This window comes from Diadema antillarum, unplaced genomic scaffold (assembly GCF_040938485.1).
Source record: "Diadema antillarum isolate AM-2024a unplaced genomic scaffold, OU_Dant_1.0 seq00002116_RagTag, whole genome shotgun sequence".
Classification (NCBI taxonomy): Eukaryota; Metazoa; Echinodermata; class Echinoidea; order Diadematoida; family Diadematidae; genus Diadema; species Diadema antillarum.
Genome location: NW_027272757.1, coordinates 99,261 through 118,113, shown reverse-complemented (window position 1 = coordinate 118,113; position 18,853 = coordinate 99,261). Strand labels below are relative to the sequence as shown.

Here is an 18,853-nt window from a genome sequence, read left to right as displayed (position 1 = left end):
AGAGGGGATGGCAAGGTGGAGAGATGAGAGGGAGTGCCGCAGATGGTGGGGGGAATGAGGCAGGTGGTGGTGGTGGTAGTAGGGTGGGGACGGTAGAGGGGAAGGGGTGCCGGTAGCAGTGGGGAGTGGGACGGGATAGGGTGGGGATAGAGTGGGGATGGGGTGGTGATATGGTGGGGATACGGTAGGGATAAGATACGGATAAGGTGGGGATGGGGTGGGGATGGAGGAGGGGTCGGGTGGGGACAGGATGGGGACAGGTTGAGGATGGTGGGAGGGGGTTGGAGACAATGTGATAAGCACCGAGAGAGGAAGGGGGTGGGGTATGGAGATGGATGATGCGGGGCGACGAAGTGATTTAGCGGCGGGGAGTGCTGCCATGACAGACACTCTGCCGAAAAGCGATAATCCGCTCGGACCAAAAACTTTATGCCGGCAGAAGATGGATTTTGGGGAGGCGCTTACGACGACAAGGAATTGGTGTCTTGTGGACCATGACACACATGTTTTCCCCCCTCTCTGTCACCCGCTTCAAAAAGTGTTGATATTTTCTTTGCTCTCGAATCGCTTACCCTTCAAAACTGCAACGATCCCAGTTTCCTCACAGCTATCACTCTCCTGCTTTGATGATTAAATCCCTTGTTATCACCTCCATTGAGGTAATTGCCTTTTTAATGCCCATCATACTTTCAAATTTTCTCTCTTATTTTCTTTGAATTCACAACAGCTGAAGGCACGTAGGCCCCAACTTGTATGCTATTTTGAAATTCTGGTGTCAAAACTTCTGATACATCAAACATCACCTTAGCTCATATTTCATCATGTTTCTTTCTTTTCTCTCCCCCTACCTCTTCCTCTTGTTATTTCTATCTCTGATCTATCTCTCTCTCTCTCCCTCTCTTTCTCTCAATATCATGGTAACTGTTGTCAATCTTTAAATATGTGAGTACATTTTTTTTTTTCTGGCAAATAAGCCTATGCATTATCTGTAATTTTCTTCTGTCTCACATTTCTACTATACACAACTTCCATTTTTTTTTCCTTCAATTGCTCCTTTCTTCACTTCAACCCCTCATTCTTACCATCTGTCAATCTGGTCTCTCTCTGTTGGCTTTCTCTTCGTTTCTCCCCATCTCTCTCCATCTATCCCTCCTTTTTTTTTTCTCTCTCTCTTTGTCCTAACATCACAGTAAGTATTATCAGTTTCTAAATTTGCCAGTGAATTTCAAACGGTCCAATGAGCAGAATCTCTCATTTTTCTATTGTCTCACATTTCTAACATACACAGACGGCTTCCATTTTCTCCTTCCATTATTCATTTCTTGAATTCATCCGTCATTCTTTCCATCCCTCAATCTGTCTGGTTCCTTCTCTATTTTCTCTCTATCACCCCCATCTCTCCCTCTCTTTGCCTAATTCTTCACACCCTGCCCGCATTGTCTGGGGCATCTGTTCTCCCAAGAGTGCTCAGGGGTGTTGATTAAAAGTAATAAATCTCGGGGAAGAATTCAAATCGGATTCTGAGCGCTGAGATCTTCCAATGCATCTGGGGATCGGTAAGAAAGCAAGTGGGGCCATACATCTCAATAAACTGTTATTGTTTTGTGATTTACCCTTTCTCCCTTGTTGATAATACACAAGGCAAATACCACAATTTGCATGGCTAGGAAATTTCTCGTTTGCAAAAAAGAAAAAAAAAGAAAAAAAAAAGCAAGGATGTGTTTCCATAATCATTTTCAGAATCTTCTTTCCTATTTGGGAGCTAATTTCAATTTTTTTTTTCATGATTAAGAAATAGGCCATTTTCAGTCCAGTCGAGAAATGTAATTGCAACGCTGAATTACAATCACGATCGCCATCACGATTCAAATTATCGTCCGTGCACACAAGAGAGGAAGGCTTTAGGGATGAAGTGTGAAGACAAGCTCTGAGGATATGAAGGGCAAATATACAGCTTTTATCGCATTCCTCACATGCTGCAAACTTTGCATCATAACCGCCGTAGCTTAGGCCCACAATGTGTATACTCACAGGCATACTCTCTGGACCAAAGATAAGAAAAAAAAAATACAACAAATCTAAGGCTGCAAAACAACAGGTTCATAATTCCAACAAGGGTCACTGAAGTCTATTCTACAACTGATACTCCAATGACTAATAAATGACAAGAGAGAAAACAAAAAGGACATTCCAGGGCAGAGAGAACGCTGACACAAGATTCTGCAGACTCTCATAAATCATAACAGAGGTGAGTCTGGAAGGTGAAAACTATGGATTCATTTACACCATTACAACTTCTTAGAGTGCACAACTCTGGGCAGGATTCATCTATCTAGGCCGACGATTTTCCAACGAACAAAGGTCCCTGCTCATACCTAGTAGAATCTGATCGCTTCAGGAATAGATTTGCAGAGATTTATGTACTTTGATGACTGAAGCGTTTCAAGACTCTGCAATTCAGTTTCATTTTCCTGCTTTAAAATTCTACTTAGGATCCACCAACGAATGCCATTGCCCTCTTACGAACATGGCATACACAATTGTTGGGCAAAAATGATGTGACTTGTTAAGACTTATGAATGATAATTTGGGACTACATGTATTCTTACATTTACATTGTATGATTACATACAGTAGGGCCTGATACTAACTTTTTTCTTCACTTGTACATCAGGGCAAGTATCATCATTAAATTTCACATGTTTATGTGCACAAAAGAAGAAAGTACTGATCCAAATAAAAGTGGTAATGTACTGTTTTGAGGAGCTTCTGATTTTTACATCTGAGTCAAAATTTTACTTGCTTGACTGGGCAAGTAACATTTAGAATTCTCTTATTTTCACTTGCCTGACATACAATTTCTATTTCCGTGGGCAAGCAGGCAAAGTGCTAATGTTGAGCCCTGCATACACTACAACTAGCAAGCTACTCTGTAATTGTGTTAAACACTGAGTGAATGTGACAAAAATGCTTATTATGAGGTCCAAACAATTTCAGTGTTGACCCATCATCCCCCCCCCCCTTTGAGGATAGCATGGTTTGATTTCAGTATAACCAATGGTCCATTACACCTACTGTAGCCATAATGATGGCACTAGAATTCATCAGCGTAAGCATCATCCATCCACGACAATGAAAGCACAAAATGATAGCAACACTATCAAGGTTTAATAGAATTATGGTGATTATATTACCAACCATGCTCATATTCCTTATTGTAATCACAGATATTACCACTAAAAACAATAATAATTATAACTATATTTATATTAATGATGATAGAGTATAATCAACGTTATCAGTACAATTAGTATTAATGGTGGTGCACAAATAATATGACTGCTATCACTTTCATTTTCTGAAATAAGTATGACATAGTTATGACATTCAAAAGATAAATGAGCGCAAATTAAGTTTGTTTTTAATAACAGTCATGACTTTGATAATGATACACTATACAGTTCTGACCCTAGAATAGTGTTTTAAACTTTGCTATTAATTTAAGAGATTGTATGAGAACACTACATTTGAGGGAGGGAAAATAATGAGCACGCAAAAAATAACACCAATTCCCAGGAACAAGTCTAACCAAACTTGCTGGGCGCAAGTTCCGCAGGCCAGGCAGACTCTGGCAACTCCCTGCTCCACTCTCTCCCAGTTCCACACTCCACTGGAGCAGTGCTGAAAATGGGTCCCCACGGGGGCGCGGGGACTGGCCCCCCAAGGCAGACAGGTGTGACGGCCATTTTTGGCGATGCCTTCTTTTTAAACTCCAGAGAGGCGCGAGGCACCGCCATTCATCATCCCCGCACCGAGAGGACCGTGATGAGTTGACCCATTCCCCAAGTTCAAGTAGTTGCACGTCGTTGCGCCGCTTACACCACGTACAGAGCATGCCGGTCTTCTTCTTCTTCTTCTCTTTCCTCTTTCTTTTCTTCTTCCCAATCCCTTCCCATCTCTCTCTCTGTCTCTCGTTCAATCTCTTGTCATCTTTCTCAAGAAAAGTATACTATTGAGGAGAAATTAGGCAGATTATATGGGAGAGTTACCTGTGAAAATTGAAAGTTTCTTCCATTTCTCTCTTCACATTTTCTCTCCCCGTCTCCATTATCCTTCTACAGACCACTACCACTTTGAGCTCAAATCTCGAAAACAATAACAAAGCAAAGATTAATTAACTTTTGTACAAATGGCAAAGACATATTTTTGCATCTCCTTCCTCCCTTCCCTCTTTAACTCTCTCTATCTCTCCTTGAATCTGACAAAAATATGCACAATGTTGACCACAAATCAGACAAAAGTTTTAGCCGACTCTTTTCCAGCTGAGAAACTAAGACATTCTTCCTTGGCTATTTTGATTTTCTCTCTCGACTCATCTTTGTATAATATACTTTTAGGAGAAAAAAAACCCATAAATTATGAGAAAGCAAAGAATTAATATTTCTGTAAAATTGAAGTGACAAAGTCTTCTTTTTTTTAATGGTGGCATCTGCCTTCTCTCAACCTGAAGTCTTGTAAAAAAATAAATAAATGAATAAAACTGCAGGCTTAGACAAAATAATACTAGTAATTGTGTGGGTTTGCAAACCAAACTAATGACATAAAAACATCAGCAATGGGACACACCTGGTGTCAGACTCAATAAAATCTGACCCAGTCTTGATATAAGACTTACAATCACCCTAAAAAAAAAAAAAAAAAAAAAAAAACATGAATATGAAAATACAGCTAGCAATCCACTTGGACAATGAAAAAAATGTTGATATTTTAGTTAAAGTTGTTGGACAAATGTAACAAAAGCTGCCAAAAGCATTGCCAGAAAAATTACAGGCCACAGTGCGACTTCACTTCTGAGTTTTTGCTGTGATGATCTATGACATTATAGTGAATTGTCAAGAAACATAAAAAACTGGATCTTACAACTTGCAATGTTTCCTGGCTATTGCGGCTAAGATTTAAGTTGAACATGTAAACTGATGTGTACATTTACTTTTGGAGTTTGAACAAATGTTACCCCTCTTCCATTCCTTTGTTATATCTGTATAGCAAACTATTAATCTTCTTGTCAAATAATCTACCCATTATATTAACTGTATCTATATATATCATGCCATAATTATATTCCATAGATATGATATGAATAGAATTATATATGACTGTATAGACTGTAGAGAGATCTATCAATATAGGTCTACCTTGTTCTTTAACTCTTCATGTGTCACGTTCGCATGCCTGACTCAGTCGACAGCGTGCCAAGTTCGCATATTCTGCTCAATCACACAAACCTGCCCAAACTAATCAATTAATCGCCAAATGCCACCGTACAATGAAAGTGTTTCTCGGGATTCCGTTCCAGTTACATGTAGCTTGCATCTCATGTGGTGATTGACTATCACAAGCAGTGTTCCCTAATGGATTTGTGAGTAAATTCTAAGATTATGTAACTGTTTTGTGTGCAAAAGTCATGCCTCTACAATCATGTAGCTCCTGGTAATTTCAAAGAAAAGCAATCATTGATTTGTCATACAATTTATACTAATGCAAAGCTTGGCATTTTCTCTACAGCTTTGCTGACTACATGTCCAGGATAACATAGATTTGAAAAACTATGTTTTCCCAAAGCATGACTACGTTGCAGTCTCAGAATAATGTGGCACACAGGGAGTTTCCACCATGGCACATAATGAGTTAAACATATCATGCAAGACAATGACTTCAAGTACCAATCATTCAAGTATGATCCACATTCTTTCCTTTAACAAACATTACGATGAATACGTTTCTGTACTCTTCCTGTTATCACCCCAACCCCTCCCTCTAATAATGTGTGTCTGTTTCTCTGCGTCTTATATGTCGGGCCTACATATTATGCATGCATATCTCTAGCTCTCCTATCTCTATCTCTTTTTATCTATTTCTCTCTTGTCTCTCTCTGACTTTCCTAGGCCTACATCTAAGGAACTCTGCATGATAATTATCTCTCTGTATCTCTCTCTCTATCTACATATCTGTCTTTCTATTTATCTATCTATCTATTAATCTATCCATTTCTCTATCTCCCTATCTATCTATCTATCTATCTATCTACCTACCTATCTATCTATTTATGTATATATCCATCTATCTATCTACAGTATCTATCTACCTATCTATCTATCTATCTATTTATCTATATATCCATCTACTGGTATATATTTTTCTATCTATCCATCTATCTATCTACAGTAACTATCTATCTATCTATCCATCTATCTATCTACAGTATCTATCTATCTATCTATCTATCTATCTATCTCTGTCCTCCTGTCCCCTATCTCTCCCTTTTCCATCTCTCCCCTCTCTCGTACTTTGCTCTTCATCACTCCAACTGACCTGACCATTGGCCTACTTTTCCTCTCCTCTCTACCACCCCAACCCACTCCTCCAACTCCTCCCTGGTCCTACTACCACTGTTTCACCCACTTAACCTCACCTGACCTCTAGGCTTCACCCTTCGCCACCATGATGAATGATATTTGCATGATTTATGAGTGAGTGTAAAAGGGAGGGGGGGGGGGGGGATTTGGAAGAAGAGGAGTGGTTACACTGGTACATCTTTGGCCAAGAGAGGGAGACATTGCTGATACTGTTTAGCTGCCAAGAGAAACTGTCACTGATCTGTTTTTCCACAGTGAATAATTGATCTCAGCAAGTAAATGATGGAGCATGTGTACATAGACATTCAAAGCAAACTGGTGGGATTATGCAATATACAATTTACACTGCTTTTCCTTTCTTCTTGGTTTCAAATATTGCAGCATGGCTCCTATCAAACATACCACATCATAGCTTACCACTGTTTTAATCAACAAGTGCAAAAAGTATCCTTCTCAAAATCCACATCATGATTTTAGCCATTTGAGAGAAACACCAAACATGGACAAAGGTGATGTTAAAGGTATTTCGGGGGGGGGGGGGGGGGTACAAATACCAGTCCAGTCATGGACATCATGTTATACTGTAAATTATGCTCTCAGTGATCCATGTATTGTTACAATATGTCAACAAATGGAAGTGTCATAGGAGGTTGAGATTAGTTTATAAATCTTTGTCCAATGCCCCACGCTCTTTATACCTCCCCCCCCCCCGACACAACAACACCAACAACAAAAATCCTATCTCACTGGATAGGGGTATCACCTTCAAATGATGCAATATTTTCTCAATCATTTTTGTCTGTCAAAATGCACTGGCACAATACACACTTGTGCATCAACGGCTTGGCAGAAATATCATGTCTGCCACAAAATCCACAACTTTGCGACTTTATTCTCCTGTTGTCATTTGCAGAATTGAAGGTCACGGCATACCAAACAGAAGTTACGCATATTATGTTCACAAACATCACATAGACTCTCCAAACTCAGTTGACGAATAAGATATCCTCAGCCTGTGAACCTGCCCCACTAGTCTCAGTGAATACTGTGTTGCATTTTTTTTTCAGCAGATAAAGGATTTTTTTTTTAATGCATTAAGCTTTGGAAGAAAACTTACAACACTGCCGGTTTGTTTTCTTTCAGATGCAGCTGTTCACATGATTCCAGCTGAATTTCCCCATTCCTCTGATACCAGTACATTATCTTGCATCGACAACAAAAAAAAAGAACTCCCCCTTCCCTCCCCCCCCCCAAAAAAAAAAAAAAAAGAAAGAGAAAAACTTGGAAAGTCTGGGAAGGAGGAGAAGTACGCCCTTTAACCCATCAAACGAAAATCAATTCCACTCCCAGGTTTTGGGAGGGCAACACGTTTATCATCGGCCCGTGCCACTGTAGTGACAGCAGATAGAATAAGTCAACACACGAATGTTTATCTCCATAACATGAAGTTCAGCCCCAAAGGTCATAGAGAAGCATACTTCCCACTCACCACTAGAGGGAGCTAGTCTCTACCATACCAGACTCTGATTTTCCAAACTCCAGTGATGGCCACTCGGCAACATCGAAAGCTAGTCTGACACGAAACTTACAGTATATCAGAACATCCAACATGGGAAAAAACTGAATACCTAGACACTGACTGATGAAAATAAAAAATAGCTGATGAAAATAATGTCACAAACCTCTTGGCTATTATATATCAACAATCTTGAAATGGCTAGATTACATACTAAATACAAAAGTCTGTGTTATAGTCTATGGTGCAGAACTTTGTAATAATTTGGCTTCCCTTGGCAAAAGCCTCAATGATGAATTTTTTCTTTCTTTCTTTTTTGCCAATCAGATTTCGCACCCAGGGAACCTCAATTCTGCCAGTGACTGAAACACACATGAATGCAACATTGAGGCGAGATGTTTTTCTGACCTCAAACATGCTTTTACGCGGGAGATAACATGCCGCTACATATCTCATCGACCATGGAGCAAGCAGGGAAGGTAAGCCCCCCATTTCCCTGGTGACAAACATACGGCCAGCATTTTGCAGCTGAAATAATGTGAGTCATTCTGCCGTATGATAACAGTAAACATGAAAACATGTTGGGGGAGGAGGAGGAGAAAAATGGAGAAGAATCATGAACAATGAAAATTTCTTAGAGGCAGTTTTGACAACACTGGCTGTCTGTTGCATGTTCTCAAACAACTTGCAGATAAGCACAATATTGTAACTGTCTATCCAAACAAGACTACATAGTAGCCAGTATGGAAACAGCTCCCTCTATGTTCAATCTTGGTCATCCACTCTGTCAAACATGCAGAGCTTACGTCCCATTCAGCGCTCACTGATTTGATTTCATTTCAGCCAAAATTGGATTCTATGTTAACAGTATGATATTTTAAAGGACTTCTGAAGAACTGGTAAATTTGGGGCTGAAGAATAGATTTGAAATCATAAGTATTTACCTCTTTCTAATTCTACAATTGTACACATCACTCACAGTCATACTAGAAGTCATCACTGCACACCTTTCGAAAACTCTCAAGTTCAAAAAATAAAATTGTAATATAAAAAATATAAAATGAAAAATAAATATATGCATAAAAATTGATGGAGGTTGTCCACTACTATTCTGCTCTTGATGTCTGACATTTCAGTTGTAAAAATAAAGAGGTACCGTCCCCTCTTTCACTGATCTAGATTTCCAAGCAATGACAGCATAAATCTGTAGATAAATTTCAGAAGACCTTTTGAATTTTATTATGGAATTATTGTGACCATCATGACAAGCAGCCAGTGACTGTGGCACACAGGTTGGGGGTGGAGCAGGGGAGGAATGGGATGGGGAGGGGAACACAAAATACAAACTTATTTGAATGTAAAGGAACACATACATAGTTGGCACAAACACTTCATGCATTGTTGTTTTTTTTTTTGTTGGGAAAACCAGAGTTTTCATATAATACACTGTACCTCTATCTTTTCATGAAAGAAAGAAAAGTGTCTCCAATGGAGTCATCTGTGCAATTTGGGGTTTTGTTGACATTGTTGTTGTTGTTTGTGGTGGTGATGTTCTTTGACTGGCATTTTGTGTGTGTGTTGTTGTTGTTTAAAAGGTATTTTTTTGTTTGTGTGAAGAAGCATGGGCATGATGACCCCCTCTTCTGAGAAGTTTGTGGTTTGAGACAAAGCCTTCTTCTGGGGGGCGTTTCATCAACGAGTTCGTCGGAGGTTTTCACCGACAAATTTGCTATCAGCCAATCAGACGCAAGGATTTACACTGACAACTGTTAAAAGCTAATGAAATTCTTGGTCTGATTGGCTGATAGCAAATTCGTCGGTGAAAACTCCGACGAACTCGTTGATGAAACACCCCCCCAGGTGTCTGTTATGTGGTAAAGCAGACAAGAACCTGCAAAGGTTCTTGGTTTCTGATTGTGGTCAGCCAGTCTACCATTGATGGTGTCCTCAGCATGCTGAGTTTTGGCATGCCAGTGAAATGGACTTTTGGTGACGCAGAGAGGTTTCACACTATTATTACAGACTTGTTTATAATCATGTTTATGTTGTCAATTTCTGTTTCTCTGTTTCACTACAGGAGAAAAATGTTATGAATCTATCTTGTCAATCGTCAGCTGTCCTTGTATGGATGTATTGCATCAAAGGAAAATACTGCAAATTATCTAAAATTGTCATATCATTGTCATTCTTCACCCATTTTGATTGCATTAGATACCACACACAACAAGAGGCAATTCCATTCCTCTCACCAAAAAAGCAACAAAAACAAAAATTGGGAGGATCAAGGACACATTAGAAATCAGAATCTCAATTGCTCTAAACCCCAGCATATATTTTTTTTTTTTAATAGCATCTCATGCTATTGTATATTTCACAGGCGAATTCATAGGGTATCCGCAATCAACAATTGAAAAGGGTGAACCACATTGTTTGCCAACAGCAAAGCCTACCTGACCCCACTGGGCCTTGACTTTAAATCCCATCCCCCCCCCCCCCCTCCATCATATCCTACCCTCCCGAAATGAGTTACCATGGTAACCAAAGACAAAGCTGGTTCCTTGGGGGTGTGGACTACACTAAAATCATATGCTCACACATCTTGTAACAGGTATGTGCAAGGTTGTTTGTAGGTGGTGGAGGCATAGGGACCTGAGTGTGGTGATGGAGGCATCAAACTTTGAGAATACTTCCGAGGCCAGAGCTCTGGATGGCCTTTGAGGTTGGGCTAAATCCCTAGTCCAAGGGGAAAATGAGAGAGAGAGAAGAAGAGAGGAGGAGGGCGGAAAGGAGAAAGGAATAGAGATGAAAGGTGAGGTGAGAGTGGGAGAACGTGTTTTTTTTTTTTTTTTTTTTTTTTTTTTTTTTTTTTTTTTTTTTTTTTTTTGGGGGGGGGGGGGGGGGGGGGGACGGAGGAGAAGGAATAAGCTGAGCAAGTTTACCCCAAGAATTCAAACCAGTGGATCCCGATTCCTTTGCACGATCAAGAAGGAGGGAACAGTATAAAGAGGAGCTGGGGTGATTGCTGCACCCCACACCTGCCGCGATGCTGAAATAACCAGAAAGCAAAGAGGAAAATCAAACAATATTTCAACACATCCGGAAGTTTATCTGGCGCACTTACGGGAGAGATTCTATTGCAGTGCCACACATATTCCAGGTGGGCAGTATCCCACCTCGCGTGAGTCCTCCCACACCCCTGTGGAGGGTCCATCTCTGCAACTCCACATGGTCCTATCTAAACCTACAAAACCTTTTTTTTTTAACCTTTTCTTTTGTAGTCTGCAAGAATCTTCAGCTTATTGAAGGAGGCAGACTTAACCAAAAGAAGAAGAAGAAACCACAGCATTTGCTACAATCCTTCGCCCAACCTCACTCGCTTGCTTGCTCACTATGGAAGCACTGCATAGAACTGACATGGGCAATGATGCATGACAAGATCAAATGAAATTGAGACCAAAAAACAAACAAAACAACATCAACAGACAAAATTCACTCAGCAAGAGCAGAAAAGACATATAGGCCTACTTGTGTTCCGGACTTTTCCTAAAGCTCTATCCCATATTCACAGCAGGACTGCATCTCGCATGTTATCAAGTTGAAATGCAAATAATTTCTGTCTTTTAACTCCATTCAGTATAAAAACAACTTTACATTTTACATTCATATCTCTGTTTAAGTGTCTTTTCATGCTTGAATTTGAACCAAGCAAAACTTTTTTATTAATCTAGCAAAGAAAGACCTGCTGCTGACTATCAAATCAAGGTAATAAAAACCACTGCAGATGAATTGCAAAGCATGAGAGCAAAACAGATTGCTCCTCAAGAGGTCAGGCAAAGATGCTGTTACATAATAAAAAAAAAAAGACAAACAGAAGAAACAACAAAGTTACCACTAAAACAGAGAATAGATCTGAGAAGTAATATCAAATAGAGATCTCCTACATCCAAACCCGGCACGACAAAGAGAGGACTGGGGGAAACAACTTTACAAACAGCTGCCACAAGATGGCGCCCTTCTAATCCAGACCCACTTGACTTTGACTTCTTTGGTGGCATAAAAGCTGGAACCTTGAACACACACAGTTCTTCTCTCATCACCAAGGCAGCACTGTCCTCCACAGGACTTTTCCTCCCTTCTGTGTCTGGTCCTCCACCAACCCCAAACCCCCTCCTCCTTTTTCTCATCCTCTTCTTCTTTCTTCTGTCAGTCCTTTTCTTCTTCCACTTTCCCCCTTGCTGCACTGGCAGGTAGCAATATTTGAAGTGTTTGTTCGCAAAAACCGGTAAGTCCATTTTTTTTTAATTCTGAAGTACGATCTCTGTCATAAAGTACAAAATAATACCTTTTAAATGATATATTAGTCACTACATATGAAGGTACATTTTTGAAGTTATGGGCAAAAGAAGCAAAAATTTTCTTATTATTCTCTTTATTTTTCTTGACCTTTAATCGCAAATATCTCCATTTGGCAAATATGGACTTATCGGTTTATGCGAACAAACTCTTCATTTGATAACAGGATTTTCTTTTCTTCTGTATCTGGTCCTCCAAACCCTTTCTTTCTCCTATCGTCATCCTATTCTTTGTCTGTCTTGTTTGTTCTTCTACATGTACTTTTTTTTTCCTGCTGTATCATCTTCTTCCTTTAAAATAAAAATCTTACAATTGATCCAGAGACTCCAACTGTCCCGCTGTTGATGGGAGATCTCCCGTCGAAAGCCCATTTTTGCAAAATCTCCCGCTCTCCCGCTTGAGATATAATTTCTCCCGCCCTGGCTCTTGAAATGATTTCTAACTTATTGCCATTGTATGTTGTAAAATAAGCCTTAGATAGCACGAGAAAGCATCTAGACCCCTAGAGCGTTCAGAGCCCAATTAAGTGGGCCCTGGACCCCGGCCACAGGGAACTTTGCGCACATCAAGTTGGAGTATCCCGTTTGCTAGGGGTTTCAGGCGGGAGAATCTCCAGATCAGAAGGTGCTTGGGGTTGGAGTCTCTGCTGATCAACAAACTGCCCTACACCGATGTCAATAAGCACCAAATTAATCACTAATCATAATGATTATTTATGTCGATGAAGGGCAATTTATCAGTCAGCCATTCGGCAAAGAAAGCGCAGTAAGGGTTAAACAAATACGGCAAAAAACGCAACAAGAATGAAGAAGGAAACTCGAAATATAAAAATCTGTATCATAATCCACATCTCGCACATCTAGGGAGCCAATAATGCAACTTGGGACATTCCACTTGGAAATCCAAACATACTTTATGCTCAAATGTTTTCTGACAGGAAGATGAGTGTTTATCAAGGCGCAGACAACCCTAAAAGTCACACGCCAACTAGGCATGGATCGGGCAATAACTTCTCGCCTGCTGTCCTGGAAATGAAAGTCATGACGTGAATTACGAGAGGGGTAGGGACTGTTGACAGTACTCACCAGTACGTGGACTTCGGCACGTCACACTTTTCTCCCCATCTTTGATGCTTCCTCTGAAAGACAAACGCAACAAAAGAACAATTTGATTCCTCACTTGACGTTTTTGTAAATATTACACGTAGGTCTCTCTGTTTGCGATGCATTGTGGGGGCCGCAAAGCAAAAAAAAATCATCAAATGGGGCTCAAAATTGATGACTCACAAGTCATTTAAAAACACAAAAATATCATAATTATCAAAGGCATATCACAGAACATTGACATAATCCAACAAGGTGTCATAGGTTTCTGTGACATATTCATAATTGTGCTGCACATTCCCCCTATTTTCCCACTCTTACAATGCATATTTGCTCTGGTATAGTCCTACCAGATGAAAGGGACATTGTGATTCTACTGCATTATTGTTATGACACTTTACTGCAAAACAAAATCATAAGTGTAAATAAGAAATGAATAATTGGATGCAACAGAAGAGGCCTCCATCCATTTCAAGCTTAATCGCTTATGATGGTGGTCTCCTGCATTCAATGATCTCTGTTGTTTACTGAAAAATACTGTATATCTTATTTTATGTTTCCGTGTATCTGCATTGCTCAATGCAATCACCTATGTGTATCTATTTATGTATTGTTATCGATTTATTTCACTGCACTTGTTATTCTTCGTCTTTGTACTTTTTGAAGTTTGTATTCAAATTGCATCTGATTGAATGCAGAAATAAAAGCAAACAAACAAAACAAAACAATTAAACTAAGGGTATTCTCTTTTTACGGCACAACTGGACTTATGATAGAGCAATAACTTAAGCACAGGTTGTCAAAATTTTACTGTCAAAACATGGTGGCAAGTTCTTACTGTGTATTTTTGTACTTTCATGAATATCAGCTGAACTACTGATATTAAATCCAACAACTGCCTTCCTTGAGAAAAAAAAAACAATCTTTAAATGCAGTTTTCTGTCATTGAAGCAGAATAGAAGTGAATCATTTTTCCTCATAATAGTCGCACAGAGTGTAAACATCCTATAGGCAAGTGTGAGAAGCACATTAGCATGGTAAAAACAATTATTATCAAGATAAAGAAGATATCTGTCAAAAAATAGCAGAGTAAGCAAAATCATAAAGACTGAATGACAAACACTGAAAGGTAACAAACACAAAAATATATTTGAAATTTGACATTGATGGAGCAGAGCAGTTCTGGGGAGAAAATTCTGCAAATCTGCAAATGTAAGCTATGTAGGTGCTGAATTGCCACAATGGGAAACAGATTCACCCAGTCAGAGAACCAAGGTTAAATTTTCAATAGAAGTGAGAACTGGAAAGACAATATTTTCAAAGATAGATATTGTGAGATATAGTCAGACATGAACATGACTGTATCCAAAAATATAATCCAACTTTTGGCTCCAGACCCTTGTGACTGTCACAGACAGATGACAGCTCTGGCATTGCAGTCCATGATGTTGATAAGGATGATGATGATGATGATGATGATGATGATGGTGATGATGATGATGATGATGATGATGAAGATGAAGAGGAGGAGGAAGAGAAGAAGAAAAAGAAGAAGAGGAGGAGGAGGATGAAGATAATGATAGTGGTGGTGGTAACGGTTCCATGATGTTTGCTCCTACAAAAAATTGCTCTCGTGAAATATCTGCATGCTGAGCCAAACATAAAACCTACCCCAAAACATAACCCTAACTCTAATCCTGATCCTCACATCAAATTAAACCTAAAACCTTATCACAGCCTTAATCCCAAGTCCTAAACAACAATATTAAAGACTGGAGTAATTGTCGCAGGTGCAAATGTTGTGTCGCTGTTGGTATAGTGTCAGGGATATTCTGATGATACTCATGACAGGCCGCTATTGACGGTGCTGGCACCAGTGGTTGTCATAGCAACAAAGCTGATGTTGTCAATGATATTGATGGGCCATTCCAAATGATGATGTTATTGACTTCACCAACATGGATGACGAATACAATAATGATAGCAATACTGAAGTTTTAGATGATTATAAGTGGTTGGGGTAGTGATACCAGTGTATACAACATGTATGATGAGGAGGATGACACAAATGTTGGCGATGATTTTGATGGGGAGGATGATGATGATGATGGTGATGGATGCATTCAGCAGATGGTGGTTGGGTAGCATAATTGATTCTTTGAATGATACTGATGACATTGATAAAGTGGTCATGACAATGACAGTATTGGTACTGAGGAAGATGATGATGTAGGTGAAAATGATAACGGTATTGGTTGTTTTGCAGGTGATGTGAATGACAACAGGTTCTGCTCATGGCAAAACTCTGAAACATACAGTAGCCCTTTTCTCCCTACCCTACTCCCATTTCACATCCACTACTCATGATAGCCTCCAATGAAAAGGTCAAATCACACTTATTATAGCTCACTTTCCTATGAAGGTCCGGGAAATATTATTTCTCATTTGCAAAGGAGCCAGGGTGAACCACAGAAGTATTTCAGACTTACATATGATCTTGTTTTTTAACATAATCAGTCTGAGCTTTTTTCTTTTTCTTTTTCTTTTGTGAACTCTGCAGGTAAAGTTGAATAAGGTGTGTCCAAAGCAAGCCCTGTAAATCAAGATTGGCAAGATGTAGTTCAGAATAATTTTTCCATTCAAGTCATTTTCAGTTCTGAAGCATGTTTGCAGTCTTTTTCAGGAAGGCCTACTGTTTACCATTGGGAGCAGTGATTAAAAAAAAAATATTCAAGATATCCCATTTGATGCATACATGTAGGTCAGTTGTATCACAAAACATCCTACCATAAAAATAAATTGCACTAAAAGCTGAAATATAAGGAGATATCACTTTTTTCCCCACTAAACCATAACTGTAGACAGTTTAGTCTAGAAACAATTTTATTATAACTACTATTTACATTTTGTACATTTAAGAATAATTAACATTGATTATACTGATTAATATTTTTACAGTGGTTGTTTCTATCCCTAACTCACATTTAGAACTATTTTGAAGTACTAGAACTTCATTTTTGTTTCATCTGCAAATGGTAAATAATGCCTTTCACAGTTTGACCTCTGGAATTTGATTGAGGTTGTGAAGCTTTTAAAAAGCCTGAACATCACCTTGAATTCACAGCCCCATGCTATGTGCAATCCTCTACAGAGTACCAAAGTGATGATGTCACGGTCCTTTGTTAGGGCTTGGGTAAGAACTACATGGAGTGTGCGCAAGGTTAGCAACAGTAAGGGTGACGGTGTTTACAAAAAGTTTCCACGGCGATGCATGGATATGACATCATACTTTGGTACTTCATATGACGAGAAGTGCATTAGTGAAACATAATATCACAGTAATCGTGTTAAAACGAGGCATCTGCCCGTCTGAAACCCCCCTCGGCAGGCTGGCAAGAGGGGCCGAGACTCCACACTGGGGTCAGACTGGATAGAGGCTAATGACAGCCACCCTGGTACACTGTAACCCAAGGCTCACTACCATGTTTGTTACAATTGGGAATCATTTGAATAGGGGCCACTGCCCTGCAGGCTAACCCTGGTGGCTTACCTAGACTCTCCTGCACAGTCACTTCTTTCATATTAGTCCATTTGATACAACTAACAGTTGTATGTTTATTATTAATATTAATAAAATGTAATGATAATACACATAATTAATAATAATAATAATAATGATAATAATAATAATAATAATAATCATCATCATCATCATAATCATAATCATAATCATAATCATAATCATAATCATAATATTAATAATAATAATAATCATAATCATAATCATAATCATAATCATAATCATAATCATAATAATAATAGCCATTCGAATTCATATAGTACATAATAATCTAGAAAACTATCTATGCACATCATAAGACCTACAAAATATTAGAAAAAGGCAAGTTTCAAATGAGTTTGCAAACTGCTTCCTGTCTGTCTCAGCTCTAGATTTATCTGGTAACCTATTTTACAAAATTGGCGCTGCAAAAGCAAACTACTCACTGAATCACCAGACCATTCTTGAACAACTGACTCGATAACCCATATGCCTATTCTTTTCCACAATCTTTCACAATCATAAATGACAATAACAAACAGGACATGGAAGGCCCTTTCAAAAATCTTCCCACCCAGATTCACATCTCATTAAAATAATCTTAAAGTTCCCACAGCAAGAAAAAAAGAAGAAGTATAATACAAAGGTTATGAATAATATGTATAGGCATATGCACTGGACTTTACTGTCACTACCTGGTGATTTGTATAGAAATGAAGAGTTTGTTCGCAAAAACTGATAGATTTTGAAGTACAGTCTCTGTCATAAAGTACAAAATAATACCTTTTAAATGATATATTGGTCACTACAATAAAGGTACATTTTTGAAGTAATGGTCAAAAGGAGCGAAAATTTTGTTATGTATTCTCTTTATTTTTCTTGACCTTTAATCTCAAATATCTCCATTTGGCAAATATGGACTTATCGGTTTTTGCGAACAAACTCTTCAAATCTACTATGGTGACCAGGGCTGATATCTCATAGTGCTTTGTATCCAGTGGAAAAGGAGCTCTGAAAATATCAACTATTATCATTAATACGTCACATGGACATTCCATCGTGATAATATGTTTCTGTGCATGAAACAGAAAAACCAGAGAAATAGATTACGGAAAATTTGGGCCAAAAAAAAAAGACTCATAAAAAAGTTATAAACTGTAAAATTTTGAGAGTGCATGTAAGACAAATTGACAACATTGTGTGATCAATGTGTTGAAAAGGGAAAGTTATGAATATACCTTTAGCTAAATTTGTATAGCCCATAACCTCACATTGTTTCCCTACACCTTTGTCATTTGATACCACTAATCATTTATATACGCATTTCTATCCCCTTACCAAATGATATAGGACCTAATTGCTTGGCATTCCATGATAGTAGAGAATGAACTTTGACCTTGAAATGAGACAGCGTATACAAAGGGAAATTTAGTTAAAAGTTAAAAGTTAGTCTGAAAAGAGAGTAAAATTTCAGAAACACAAAAATGAAAATTGGATCAAATGCAAAGAAGTTACACAATTTTAAAGACTCACTAGTTTTTGCTAAACAGTTCTCAAGCAGCTGATATGAATATGCAAATTTGACTCTTCACTTTTAATTGACTACCCTTCATGCCAAATTATCATTGAACATTCCATACTGCCATTGGAGATGAAATGTGTCATTTTGTATTTTTTTACATCAAAAGTGCAGTGACCTCTTATGATCACATCTATATCTCATCTAGCACACATGTATATTACAAAATAATAATGTACAGTGTGAACTTAAAGTGAATCATGAGTTCATTGATACAAGATTTTAATGTAACTGCAGCAACATATTTGTAAGTCAGAAGAATCTAAATGAATAGGCTTACAGTAGGCCTATAGGCTTATGTCACTGAAGACAGGGACAACACGCTTT

The 18,853-nt window shown here is 38.6% G+C and overlaps 1 long non-coding RNA gene across 1 annotated transcript in view; it reads right to left on the bottom strand.

The window, feature by feature from the left end:
- The window catches only part of LOC139713983 (uncharacterized), an 81,886-nt gene that overhangs the window by 33,370 nt on the left and 29,663 nt on the right, over positions 1-18,853 (bottom strand). The window contains exon 2 of the long non-coding RNA XR_011709666.1: positions 13,371-13,423. This is a non-coding gene — a long non-coding RNA (uncharacterized lncRNA). The remainder of the gene's footprint in view (positions 1-13,370; positions 13,424-18,853) is intronic.